We start from the raw sequence: 12,251 nt of genomic DNA, 5'->3' as shown, positions 1-12,251 counted from the left end.
AATAGAATAATGTTTGAAGTAAAACTAACCTTCCATCTCATGAATCGTCACATGTGGAGCAACTACTTTCTCATATCACTCCACCGCTGCCAAGCTTTCGATCAGGAAATACCACTCGCTGCTGCTACTCACACATAAATCCTTCAAATGCAAGGTTGGTTTTACTTCTAAAATTATTCTATCGACACAGACATTCACATCGACAGTCTGGCGTTGTAATTTTTCTGCTTCGGGTGCTTTGTAAGACTGTTTTTAGTGGCAGGCTAACTATGGCCATTGACATGCACTAGCCTAGCATCAGTGACCTCTGCAAATACAAGGACTGGATGGAATATTTAAAAAAGTGTCTCCACACGTCTCCAACACTCTGACTAACTAGGAAATTAGGTCCTATGTCCAAAATTCCGGTCTGTCCCTTTAACTCTTGTGAGCGTTTAGCCGTATTGGAATGTCGTTAAAACATACCTGTGGTTGTGTTTTGTTTCATTCACATATGTTTGAGAAACCCTTTATAACTAGTTTGTTTACATCTCCAAAACTCAAAATGCTCAGATCCACCTTGTGATGTTATGAAGTGGTAGTTTTCAGCTACCTTTTACCTTTAGTTCAGTACAGATTGGCAAATGCAGAGCTGAAATGAGCAACATTATTCTACTGAAGATGTACGGAGTTTAAAACACAGTGGAGAGCACTTCCTGTATTACCACATGACATCACAAGAAAAGAGTGTTTTCTGTTTGTGAGAAGAACACAGCCTAAATTTCTAGGGTGTGTGTTAAACATGTGTGAATGAAACATGTTTGTGAGGAGGAAACAACATTATACTGTAATATAGCTCATAAAATAGCATAATATGATCCCTTTAATATATTTTACAATCTAACAGTATTCTCACTTGAGTATAAGTTTTGGTTTGTTAAGTGTATAAGCGACAAACTCTATGTTGACAATGTTAAATTACTTGAGCGTTTATTTGTTTACTTGTTCAGATACTTTTTTGTGTGTTGTCTTGACATAGAAAATACCATTTTTTGTGCGTTGTTTAAAGTTTTGTACTTCCAATTATATTAACTTTGAATCAGAAGTTATGTCCGGACAGTTACTCTTAAAATAACCCACTTGAGAAATTATCTCTTATTTGCTTCAACCTGTTCTTTTTTAGAGTAAAAAAGCAACAATACACAAAGGAGCCTGATTAATAAATAAAAGATTTCTAATAATTCTGACATTCTCTCTTACCCACTAACACACTTTGTGTATCTGTGTATATGTGTGTGTTCTAAATCACTGACATTGCCGTAACATTTTGGCATCTTTAGGCACTTTTTTTGGTCCTTTCAGGGCCCGCCATTACTGTCAGACTGTCAGCACCAACGCTCCAGACTGAAGACACTCAAAACAACACTCTACACGAGTACGCGTTCACAGACACCAGACAGTGATGCAAAAATAGGAGCCTTGCCAACGCACTTTAACATCATACACGTTTTTTTTAGCACATACAGTATAAATAGTTCAAATACTTACAAGTACGTGGAGCTACTGTGATTACTACTGTGACCCGATTACTACAAAGCAATACATACATTAAGAGAGATACTTTATTGATCCTGAGGAAAATTCAAGTTTTACTTCAGCAAAAGTTAAAGGTGCACTATGTAAATTTTCTGTTGAAGCTTTTCTCCATGAAGATATTATTAATTTGTCTGGAATGTTTCACAGTATGGTATTAATAATTTCTATCTCCATGGAGACCAGATCTGTGGAGAGACAATCCCACTCACTTTCTGTATAATACAACTTACAAAAAATACAGTACAAGTAGCACTTTTATTCATGGTTTGGGAGGTTCTGCGACTTATACTCCGGTGCGACTTATATATTAAAATTTTCACACTAACACCCACAAGAGGCTCTAGGCTTGTGTGCTGCTACTGCTACTGTACCTGCTACTTCTATTACTCCTGTACTGCTGTCACTTGACTCTACTGCGCATGTCTGCTGCAGAAAGAGTCGCTGTCCTGTCTGGGATCATGTCAGTCGATCGCACCATTACTTCTGTTCCACTGAAAATTTAAAATGTAAACTAACTTTTTAAGACAACTGAGAAGACTGAACACAAATGCCCCCAAAAAGAAAATCATATTTTGCAGATTGCAAGCTGTGAATAGCAAAATATGCAGCTGAAAACAGTAATCGAGTAGCAGAAAGAAATTTTGGAGTGAACAAGAATGCAACTTTCCTGGAAGTCATTGGATGGATTGACAAAGCCTGGACTTCAGTGACAACCGAAACCATCCTGTCGGGATTCAGAAAGACCTGAATAATTCTAACTGGAACTGATGCTGAGTCTGATGACAGCTACGCAGAAGAGGAAGCAGTGCTCTGTTCACATCCAGAATTCACGGAGTTGCTCAGAAGTGACTAAGAGGATGAAGAATTCAATGGATTTAGTGATTATGGAGTGAGATGGAGAGTTTGGTAAACTTGTTCTGTTCTGTTGTTTATGCTGTAATTATATGAAGAACTGTTCAAATGTGACGTTAACAGTTTGTTGTTCTCTGTTCTATTGTTATTACTATAACTTGCCTTTCAAGATGAAATGTCGGTTCGTGGTCTCTGATTTTATAAAATACATTTCCACAAAAAGTGTGACGTATAGTCCGGTGTGAATTATATATGTTTTTTCTTCTTCATTACGCATTTTTTGGCTGGTGCGACTTATACTCCGGAGTGACTTATAGCCCGAAAAATATGGTAAATGAATAAATATAAAGTAGAGCTGTTTAATGTCATACTGTGGGACATTCCAGACAGAGCAATGACATATCCATAGAAGATGGTGATGGACCCCCAACCAAAAAGTTACATCGTGCACATTTAAATTAGATCATCTTCGGGAAGATTACTCACACATGGAATACAGTTGGAAGTAGGCACCTTTTTACCTCCAAAACCAGCATGCCTGATTGTGTTTGTGAATTAAAGTACCAAACTGTGGACATGGACCATTGTTTAACTGAGCCAAATCCTCTCCATAAACTCATTAGACCCACACAGCTGAGGTATTTATTTGCTGTTCGGCTCGGAGCACTTGTAAAAGCAAAGATAGACGGTTAATTACTGGCAGACGTGGAATGTTCAAAACAAATAGATTCAAAGAGGGCCACACTGGGATGGATTTAGTATTTTCCATAGAAGAATGTGCTCAACAGTTTAAGAATTTTGTTTCCAGTGGCACATTTTCAGACGCAGATTTACAATTATCAATGGAATGTTATTTTGTATTATGTCTTAGAGCAGAGATTCCCAACATTGTTTTTGCAAAGGAGCATTTTCCCTTTGTGGATAATATTGTAATAGAAGATATAAGACCACTGCATGCTGTCTGCATCGAATTGTAAAAGTTTTATTTTTATTTAGTTATTATTCTTTTATTTTTTATGGTTACTGATTGCAAACCCCGCCACCAAATACATTTCGAGGTAAGAAAGTGTACACACTAGTAATGTACCAATGGTTTTGTGAAAGCTATGAACAAGTTAGATAGATTTAGTAGTAGTTTTTTTATTCAGTCATTTTGCAGCACTACAAAACAAAACAAAACAAAACTTAGACTACAGCCCCATGGATCATGACCGAAAGGGTTTAGGCTGAAGTAAAAAGTACTTATAATGCCAAATCCTTTTAAACAATGACGGAATTCCAAGAAAGAAAGCAATGTATGAACAGCACGTTTGCATTTCCATTTTCCTTTATGACTTACTGTATATATGAGACAACATATAAATGAAAACAAACGAAATTTAATGCATAATTCATTCATTCCAAACTCTATATCTTTCAAAACAAGGGCTTCTACAGCACTTTTTTTTTTTTTATCAGATTGTTCCAGATACTAACCCCTCGAACAGAAATACTTATCTTCATTTTTTAAAGATGTCAGTTTGGTTCAGTCCTGGTTCAGTCCTGGTTCAGTCCTGTTTTAATCCTGGTTCAGTCCTGTTTTAATCCTGGTTCAGTCCTGGTTCAGTCCTAGTTTAGTCCTGGTTCATTCCTGGTTCAGTCCTGTTTTAGGACTGGTTTAATCCTGTTTTAGTCCTGTTTTATTCCTGGTTTAGTCCTGATTCAGTCCTGTATTAGTTCTGTTTTAGTCTTGGTTTAGTCCTGGTTTAGTAGTGATTTAGTCCTGGTTTAGTAGTGATTTAGTCCTGGTTCAGTCCTTTTTTAGTTTTGTTTTAGTCTTGGTTTAGTCCTGGTTTAGTCCTGTTATAGTCCTGGTTCAGTCTTGTTTTAATCCTGGTTCAGTCTTGGTTCAGTCCTGGTTTAGACCTGGTTCAGACTAGGATTCGTATTTATTTCATAAATCCTTTTGTTTTATTAATATACTTAAAATATTAATACATTTTTTAAAAGTAAATATTTGTATTGGCCATATTATAGACTCAATATAGTGACATATTTCAGCCACTGCTCCCCCTGACCCCCCACAAACTCTACCTATGGTCAGATCTATGAAAAGGCAAGCCCGCCCTTAAGTAAGAATGTATTTTTTAAATTGTTTTAATGTATTTTTGAGCAATAAAAACACATAAGTTTAAGTGCCATACTTTGGAACATTCCTGGCAACCCTAACCTGAGACAAAGTAACACGCAGTAGTGTAACCTCAACGGAAAAAAAAGTTGTGCAGTGTACCTAAGAATTGACAAGAGAGTCTAAATCTGTTAGCATTCCAACTATAGATTTTTTGACCGGGATGTTAGCTGGATCTCGAGATGGGTCCCTGGGGTGGCATGTTTGCCTAATAGCTCCTGTTAGGTTTCCCCAGTGGTACTGAAGGATGACTCCAATTTACTTTACTCATTTATCTTAAGAGAATGGCTCAATAATGATTCTTTAGTTGCCATCAATAGGGTTTCTATCTCACAGTTAATGCATATTTGTCTCCTTCATAGCAGCACTACACCCTCCGGTCCCAAATCACATCAGGTCCACGCGCAGAGGAAATTCTCCACCTTTAAACAACGTTATACCTTTAACATGCTCCTCTCAAGATTACAGTCAACATATCACAGCCATAGGTCCACAGCTTCTACGGTTTCAGTTCTAGTTTTCTTCTATCTCTTTCCCTTCAGACTGAATATGTCAAACATGAAATTCGGAAACAATACGACATACACTGGAGTTATTGAATCAACTGAAAGTGCTGTCGGCTTCACTCACATCCCAAAGAAAACATCAAGAAATACCAGAAGAGAAATGAGAAAAACAGTCTCCGGAGTTATACATCGTCCACCTCGTCTGTCTGTTTGGAGCTCTGTGCATTAATGGTTTGTGCATAGAAAAGTCAGACTGTTTGGCCCGGATGCCCTGCAGCTGATGCTTTTGCCGGGTTATAGGGGTAATGTTCCCCGGCAGAGCTGTAGCCTCAGGATCATAAGAGTTTTGTTTTCTTTTCATCTCTTGAAGTTCACTCAAGCCAAGGCTTCAGCAGAGCCATAAAGCAGGCTCATGTGACAAGAAGAAAAAGAAGTTTACAATTTAATATAGAGAAGCATTTGGTAGAATTTGCAGTTTAAATGACAAAATTCTGTTGTTTATCCTTTTTTCTATGCTTCATCCAGGGCTGGGTTGCACAGGCAGCAGTTTGAGCAATGAGGCCCGCACATCCCTCTCCACACACACTTCCTCTTGCTTTTCCCGGGGTAAAGCGTCCCAGGCCAGTCGAGATACATCCCTCCATCGTGTCCTGGGCCTCCTCTTGCTGGTACATGCTTGAAACATCTGGGGGAGAGGGAGACAACCAAAACAAATAAGAGCACCTCAGATGGATCCTCTTGATGCGGAGGAACATCAGCTCTACTCTGATCTCCTGTGACTGAGCTCCTCTCCCTCTATGAGAACGCCAAACCACCCTATGGAGGAAACTCAGGCTACGTTTATATGATGACGGTCCGAACAGAAGACGCATAAGTGGTGTCACGTCTTCACTTTTTATTCCGTGTTTCGACAAACGTTTTCGGGAGGAAATCTGCGTGCATACAGTGACGCAAAAGTGTTTAGAATTTGATTGGGTATGCATGTACCTAAGCAACAAGGGCATCTTTGGACATACGGAAGTTTTTCATGTCATGCATTTTCATCAGCTACTTCTTCCACAAAGTTGTCCCACCATCGACTGGTTCTCCCAGGTCTCTTCCACAGCTGTCTGGCTCGCCTGCGACGAACTGGTGCATTCAGAATTTGACAGAAGTGATTGCAGATCTTTCTCTGTTCATTAATAGTATCTGCGCATATTCTGTACATTTGTTGGGATGCTTCCTGTAAGTTTATTAGAACTGCCAGAGCAGTTTGAAGGTCTGACCCATGGAAATGATCCGACATGTTTGTTTGTGTGTACTGTATGTATGTGATGTAAATGCGTACACGACGTGAGCAGATGTGACCAGAGTTTTGTGTTTTGGGCAGTGTAGACGAAATCGCTACAGTGGAGTGTATTCAACTTTTCCACTCTGGACGGTGGTTTCAGATTTTTGCGTTTTTAAGTCCCAAACATGCCGTCACTGTCTAAATGAAAGGCACTTCAGTTAAAATATTTTGTCATTTTTACCCGCAAGCATTCTTGTGTAAACAGGCCCTCATTTAGACCACTTCTCTTGTCTTTGTGGCAAATACTTATTATTACTTCTGTTCATTCACTCTCTTTAATGATGCAGTAGATTACAATATACAATGCAACTAAATTGAAATAATGTCTTGACATATTGGAATAAATATGAACAAAAATACACTATATATTTGAATTATTAATCCTCACATTACATTTTACTTTTTATAATTTTATCAATTCATTTTGACATGTTCAAAATAACATGTTTTTCCAATTAGCTCCAATATCTCAAAAGTCAACAGGGAAGTAAGCAACCAACTTGTTTATTATTTTTACAGATGTGTGTCCTGAAGCAGAACTGGTCTTATCCTGGAATGACTGCTGGTGTTTATTAGTGATGGGGGATGTGAGGAGAGGAGGAGTCCATCTTTATTTGATGGCAAATTACATTTCAGTTGTTGATTAAGCTTTAAAAGACATAAGCAACATTTTTATATATATGATTAAAGGGACAACATTACACTATTTCTAATCTATGTTATAATGTTTCCTCATCAAAAACATATCTGGAGTTCTGTTTTGTTTCATTCACACATGTTTAACATTTTTAACCTCCATACAGCTTCACCTAACCTGATTCATCAGCTGTTTTCACTTCATAGAAACTGTCTTACCTCGCAGACAAATTTGTTTTCCTTTGTGAACTTTTTTCATTTAACTAATCACTGCACTTTGGTCATGACATATGTAATGTACCGCTAATGGGTCTAACTGGTCTATTAAGCTTTTCCCATCTCTCTAGGAAGAAGGGCAATAATGTCTTTCCCCTTGATAAAATTCACCAAACATTGTCTTTGTTCCAGCTTTAAATCCTCGATCTCAGGAATCATTGCCAACACAGAATGTACAGCTTTTCGCTGATTGGCTAGTGCCCGAACTCGCACTTCCAGGGTTTTTGTGAACCGTCTAGTACAGACATGTCAAACTCAGGCCCAGGGGCAAAATTTAGCCTGTGATATAACTATATTTGGCCTGCGAAATCATATGAAATATGTATTAGAACTCGCCCGTTGGCTACAGAAACATGATTTATTTAAAATATTGTTATTTTATATTGTGCTTGTTCTGGATTCAATGTTTAAGCAAAACTATTATTAAATATTTATTTTAATAAGAAAAAGTTTAACATTACATATCTTGAAAGAAGAGAAAGCATGCAAATATTTTTCAATAAATATTTAGTTTGGCTCATGACTGCTTACCAGTTTTTAATTTTGGCCCTCTGTGAATTTGAGTTTGACACCCCTGATCTAGTGTATCCCAATTTCTGATGCTGGAGAAAAATGAAATTGAGAGGAGGCACTAGGTGGCGCCAGTCTGGCTAACCTTCACCAGGATCATTAGAATGATTTCAGCTCTGGAACTGCCAGTCTCAACTGAGCAAAATGCAAAAAACAATAGCTGTTAACTTAAAAACTACCACAGAACAGTCTGAGCTTTGGAGCTAGACAGACTAATAACAAAGGATTAATCAAACATGTGTGAATGAAACAACTCCAAGTATGTTTTCGAGAAGGTAGCAACATTATATCATGGCTAAAAGCTCAGAAGAGTTGATAGGAACAATTAGGACCTCATAGGAACTTTAAAGCTGTTTTAAATCAACAACACTTGACCTGCTTCTTTATTTGAACAGCAATACCATTTTGTTTTCCCTTTACTCATTTGTGCCACTGGATTTCCTTGAGATAAAACAGATGAATTCAATATTGTTCAATATAAATAATAGGAAAAGCCAAATGAGATTGGTCTGAAAAGTAAGAAGAAAGCCCTCTATTGTTTTAACATATCTAAAAATAGACAGGATCTGACCTGCAGAGCTCCCATTGTTGTTGCAGTTACTGTGAAGACGATTTCTCAGACACAAAGTCAAACAAACGCTCAGATAGTTGGCAGCTGTACATTTCCAGCCTGTGCTCTGTGAATCGGACCTGGAGCTCAGAGTATTTTCACAGGTGAAGTGTGGAATGGGAACACTTTTTTACCTTCACAGGGCTGTTTTTTGAACTCAAATACACCCGGTTAAGTATATAAAACACTGAAACAACTCTGTAGTTTTAAAGGTCCACAAAATGGATTCTTGTGAGAATCAAGTCGTGTTATAATGTTACCTCATCTAAAACATACCTGGAGTTGTGTTTTGTTTGGTTCACAAGTTGAAGTAATCCTTTATTATTAGTCAGCCTTTATCTCCAAAGCTCAAAATGTTCTGTTACATGTTGTGATGACATGAAGGGATACTTTTCTTGTTAACAGTTTGTTTTACCTTTAGTTTATTAGAGATTCCAAGGCTGAAATTATCCAAATGATTCTAGCGAGGGTGTATGGAATTTAAAAACACAATGGAGCACTTCCTGTATTACCACATAACATCGTAATGTAATAGTGTTGAGTTTATTGGGCACAGACCCGCGTATAAAAAGGGTGCTATGTGCTACGCTCGTCCATCCCTGCTGAACTCTGACCTCTGATGTCACGGCTGTCATGACTGCAAGATGCGAGGCCCCGAGTGGACCACGTTTAGGCGCACTAAGAGTACTGTTGCAAGGTTTTCAGCCCAGTAATTGCGGAGGGTGGGAGGGCATCGTGGGGGTTAGTACCTGGTCTGTTCTCTCGTTGTGGCCCTTGGTGATGGGACATGCTCGGTGGATGCTTTGTCTTGTGGGAAGCGCTACTGCAAAGAGCAATATTGACTATGGTAATAGTCCTAAAGTAATCCCAAGTAAAGGGGGCCACGTGACCAAATTGACAATGGACAATAAACATACTGGACTGGTCGAGGTTTTGTGTTTATTACTAACCCCTTGCAAAAATTGATAATAGATTCAATGTAAAGTATGTTCAGGTCTCATGCCATATTCAGTCTGCACACCTGTGTGCCTAGTATAGACTGTAAGTGTAAAGAAGTGGACAAAGCATGTGACGTCAAACACAGTGTTCAGCTCCACTCAAATGAGGCTCACAATACTCACGGTTACGGGAGTGAATCTGGAGCAAGGCTCTGTATTATGAATATGATTTTTTTTGATGGACAAAATAGCAAAAAATAAATTCAGGATCATGAGAACGGGTTAATACGAACAGTTTAAGACCAAACGAGGCTCACTGCAGCAGGAACAGAGAGAGGGTCAGGAAGATCCTAATGTACGTCAATTGGAGCCAGAGTCAGAAGGAGCCGGAAGAGATTCCTGGGGCACTTCCTATTCGGCACGTGGTGGGTGCGTGTTAGATATGTCCACTCATATATACAGTCTATGGTGCCTAGAGTGTGTAGGGAAAATACTGTGTCCTGGTATCACCAAGTGGCGTTGTTGCTAATTTGACTACATTTAGTCCACTAAAATACACCGCTCTGCTACAGTAAGGTGCTGGTTTCTGTTTGAGAGAAGAACTCAGCCTAAATATGCTGGGTTTGTGTGTTAAACATGTTTGAATGAAACATAACACAACTCCAGGTATTTTGTAAAACAACGTTAAAACATAAATCATAAAAATAGCGTCATATGGGCCCTTTAAGCATTTCACACTTCCAACTCATCCAACTTAAGTACATAATAATACACACAAATGTATAAAAAAATAATACAGTGATTACAGTTCAGACTCACTCTCCAGTTGTTGTTCTAGAGTGTATGGTCCAACTGATTCATTGCTACGTGGAAGAGTTGCTTTAAACTAGAACACTGATAAAACTAAGCCTATGTTTATTACGAGAGATAGCGCTGCCCTGTTTCTGTGTAAGCCGCTATATCTTTACCATCAGGGAATAATAACAAAAGCTTTGTCAGTGACTTCTGTTTGAGAGACCTAAAGCCCTCCTGGTAACCTTCTGCAAAGACCCCATAAGGTTAATCCCCAGGCAAATCACAGGATCTGACCTGGCTATTTCAACCCACCCCGGCCGCTTCACTCTGCAGGAAACCGGGCTCGTAAAAACCCCCGGGGCCCCTCTCTGGTTCCTCCCTCCATAACAGACACACATGCGCCCTACACTAGCACTCGGCCTGGTCTCCACGTGTTGAGCATACAAACACCTGGAGGCAGATCTGACATGTGGACACAACATAAAGGTGATACTTTCGATTTTTGTATGTTTTTGATTTTCTCACCTAGCCTTCACCGGAGAGTTTGTTATTATACAGTGTGAGTTCTTTGTTTATGTAACTCACAGAGGTGAGATAGTGGAGGTCACTCTATGGAAAAGCATAAACAGTGGTACTATAAAGAAAATGCAAGGTTGTGTTGGAGTCAAATTGTGGCCAGAAGTTAAAGCTGGGTTACCTGCTTTTTATTTGTGTGCTATTTATCTAACTCCAAGCCTTACCCTTGCTTGTTTCAGGTGGAAATGACTGCACCATGCACACTCTCAACCATGTTCTTCTCCTCTCCCGCTTTATTTGTTTACTCAAAAACATGCTCTGTGCTCTCTTCTACTGTTAATACAATAGGGCCACTTCTCCACAAGTTCAGGGTTGTGACAGACAGATGGACCACTTCAAACACTGTGGCGAGAGATGAGAGCTACAATAAAGGGTGAAGGGTGCAGAGCATTTCTCATCACGGTCACCCGAGTTCTGCCAGTGTCAGTGTTGGTTAGAAATTCTGAAGGCAGGATCCGCGTCTTAAAGAGATCATTTTGGTCTTAAAATATTAAAAGCTCACTTAGTTCAATCTATCAAAAATAACTTTAAAATGGTTACAATCGTGCCTTGAGAAAGGGTCCATTGCTGTTTAGCATGTACATTAATGACTTGCCCCAGGTGCAATATCAGTAATGTTGAATTCTCTCATCTATTTTCATTCATAAGGTGCACCACGGCGCATTGAGAGAAACAAACGGATGACTTACTCCGTGAGGCTCCTGACTATGATAGATGTAATGCTCTGGCAATCCATCAAGTGGTGTGGCTTCATAGCTTACCAAAGTTGTAGTAAAACATTTTGACAGATTTTTGAGCATTGTGTATCATAAAAAATCAGTTCAAGGTCAGTAAACACAACCAGAATTAATACATAAGGGGCAATGAATTATAAGGTGCACTGTCGATTCAAAAAATAAACAAAATTATAGGATTTTCAGTGCGCCTTATAGTCTGAAAAATATGGCAGTTTGTCTGACGATGTAGTTTTGTATGTTCACTCTAAAAACAAACAGCAAACTGCACAGGACCTCAGTTGTTATGTGAGAGGGAGCAAACTGACTACAACATTCACAATTACATCTTAATATCAAAATAACTTATATAATTTATCAATTTTTTGTCATATAAGAAATAATCTAACAACAAACTTGGAAATTATGTATTTAAATTCAATGATTTTGCTGCACCTAAATTATTGCATTACTAGTTGGACTCTGACAAGCAAAAGAACTCTTAAATTAGCTGAAACTATTTATAAAAAAAAAAAAAAAAAAACACTTAATGGTTTAGACAAAAAGCCCCCTAATTATCACTATTGCAGAATACTTGACAAATACAAATATGCAGATTTAATTTTGGTATATAAAGTTTTTAATAATCTTGCTCCAACTCCTCTAAAGAAATTCATATCGCACAAGAGCAGCTCTAGAGGTGACTG

This window comes from Boleophthalmus pectinirostris, unplaced genomic scaffold (assembly GCF_026225935.1).
Source record: "Boleophthalmus pectinirostris isolate CB_2022bp ecotype Guang Dong unplaced genomic scaffold, ASM2622593v1 HiC_scaffold_13, whole genome shotgun sequence".
NCBI classification, from domain to species: Eukaryota; Metazoa; Chordata; class Actinopteri; order Gobiiformes; family Gobiidae; genus Boleophthalmus; species Boleophthalmus pectinirostris.
Note: the sequence above shows the minus strand (reverse complement) of the source record.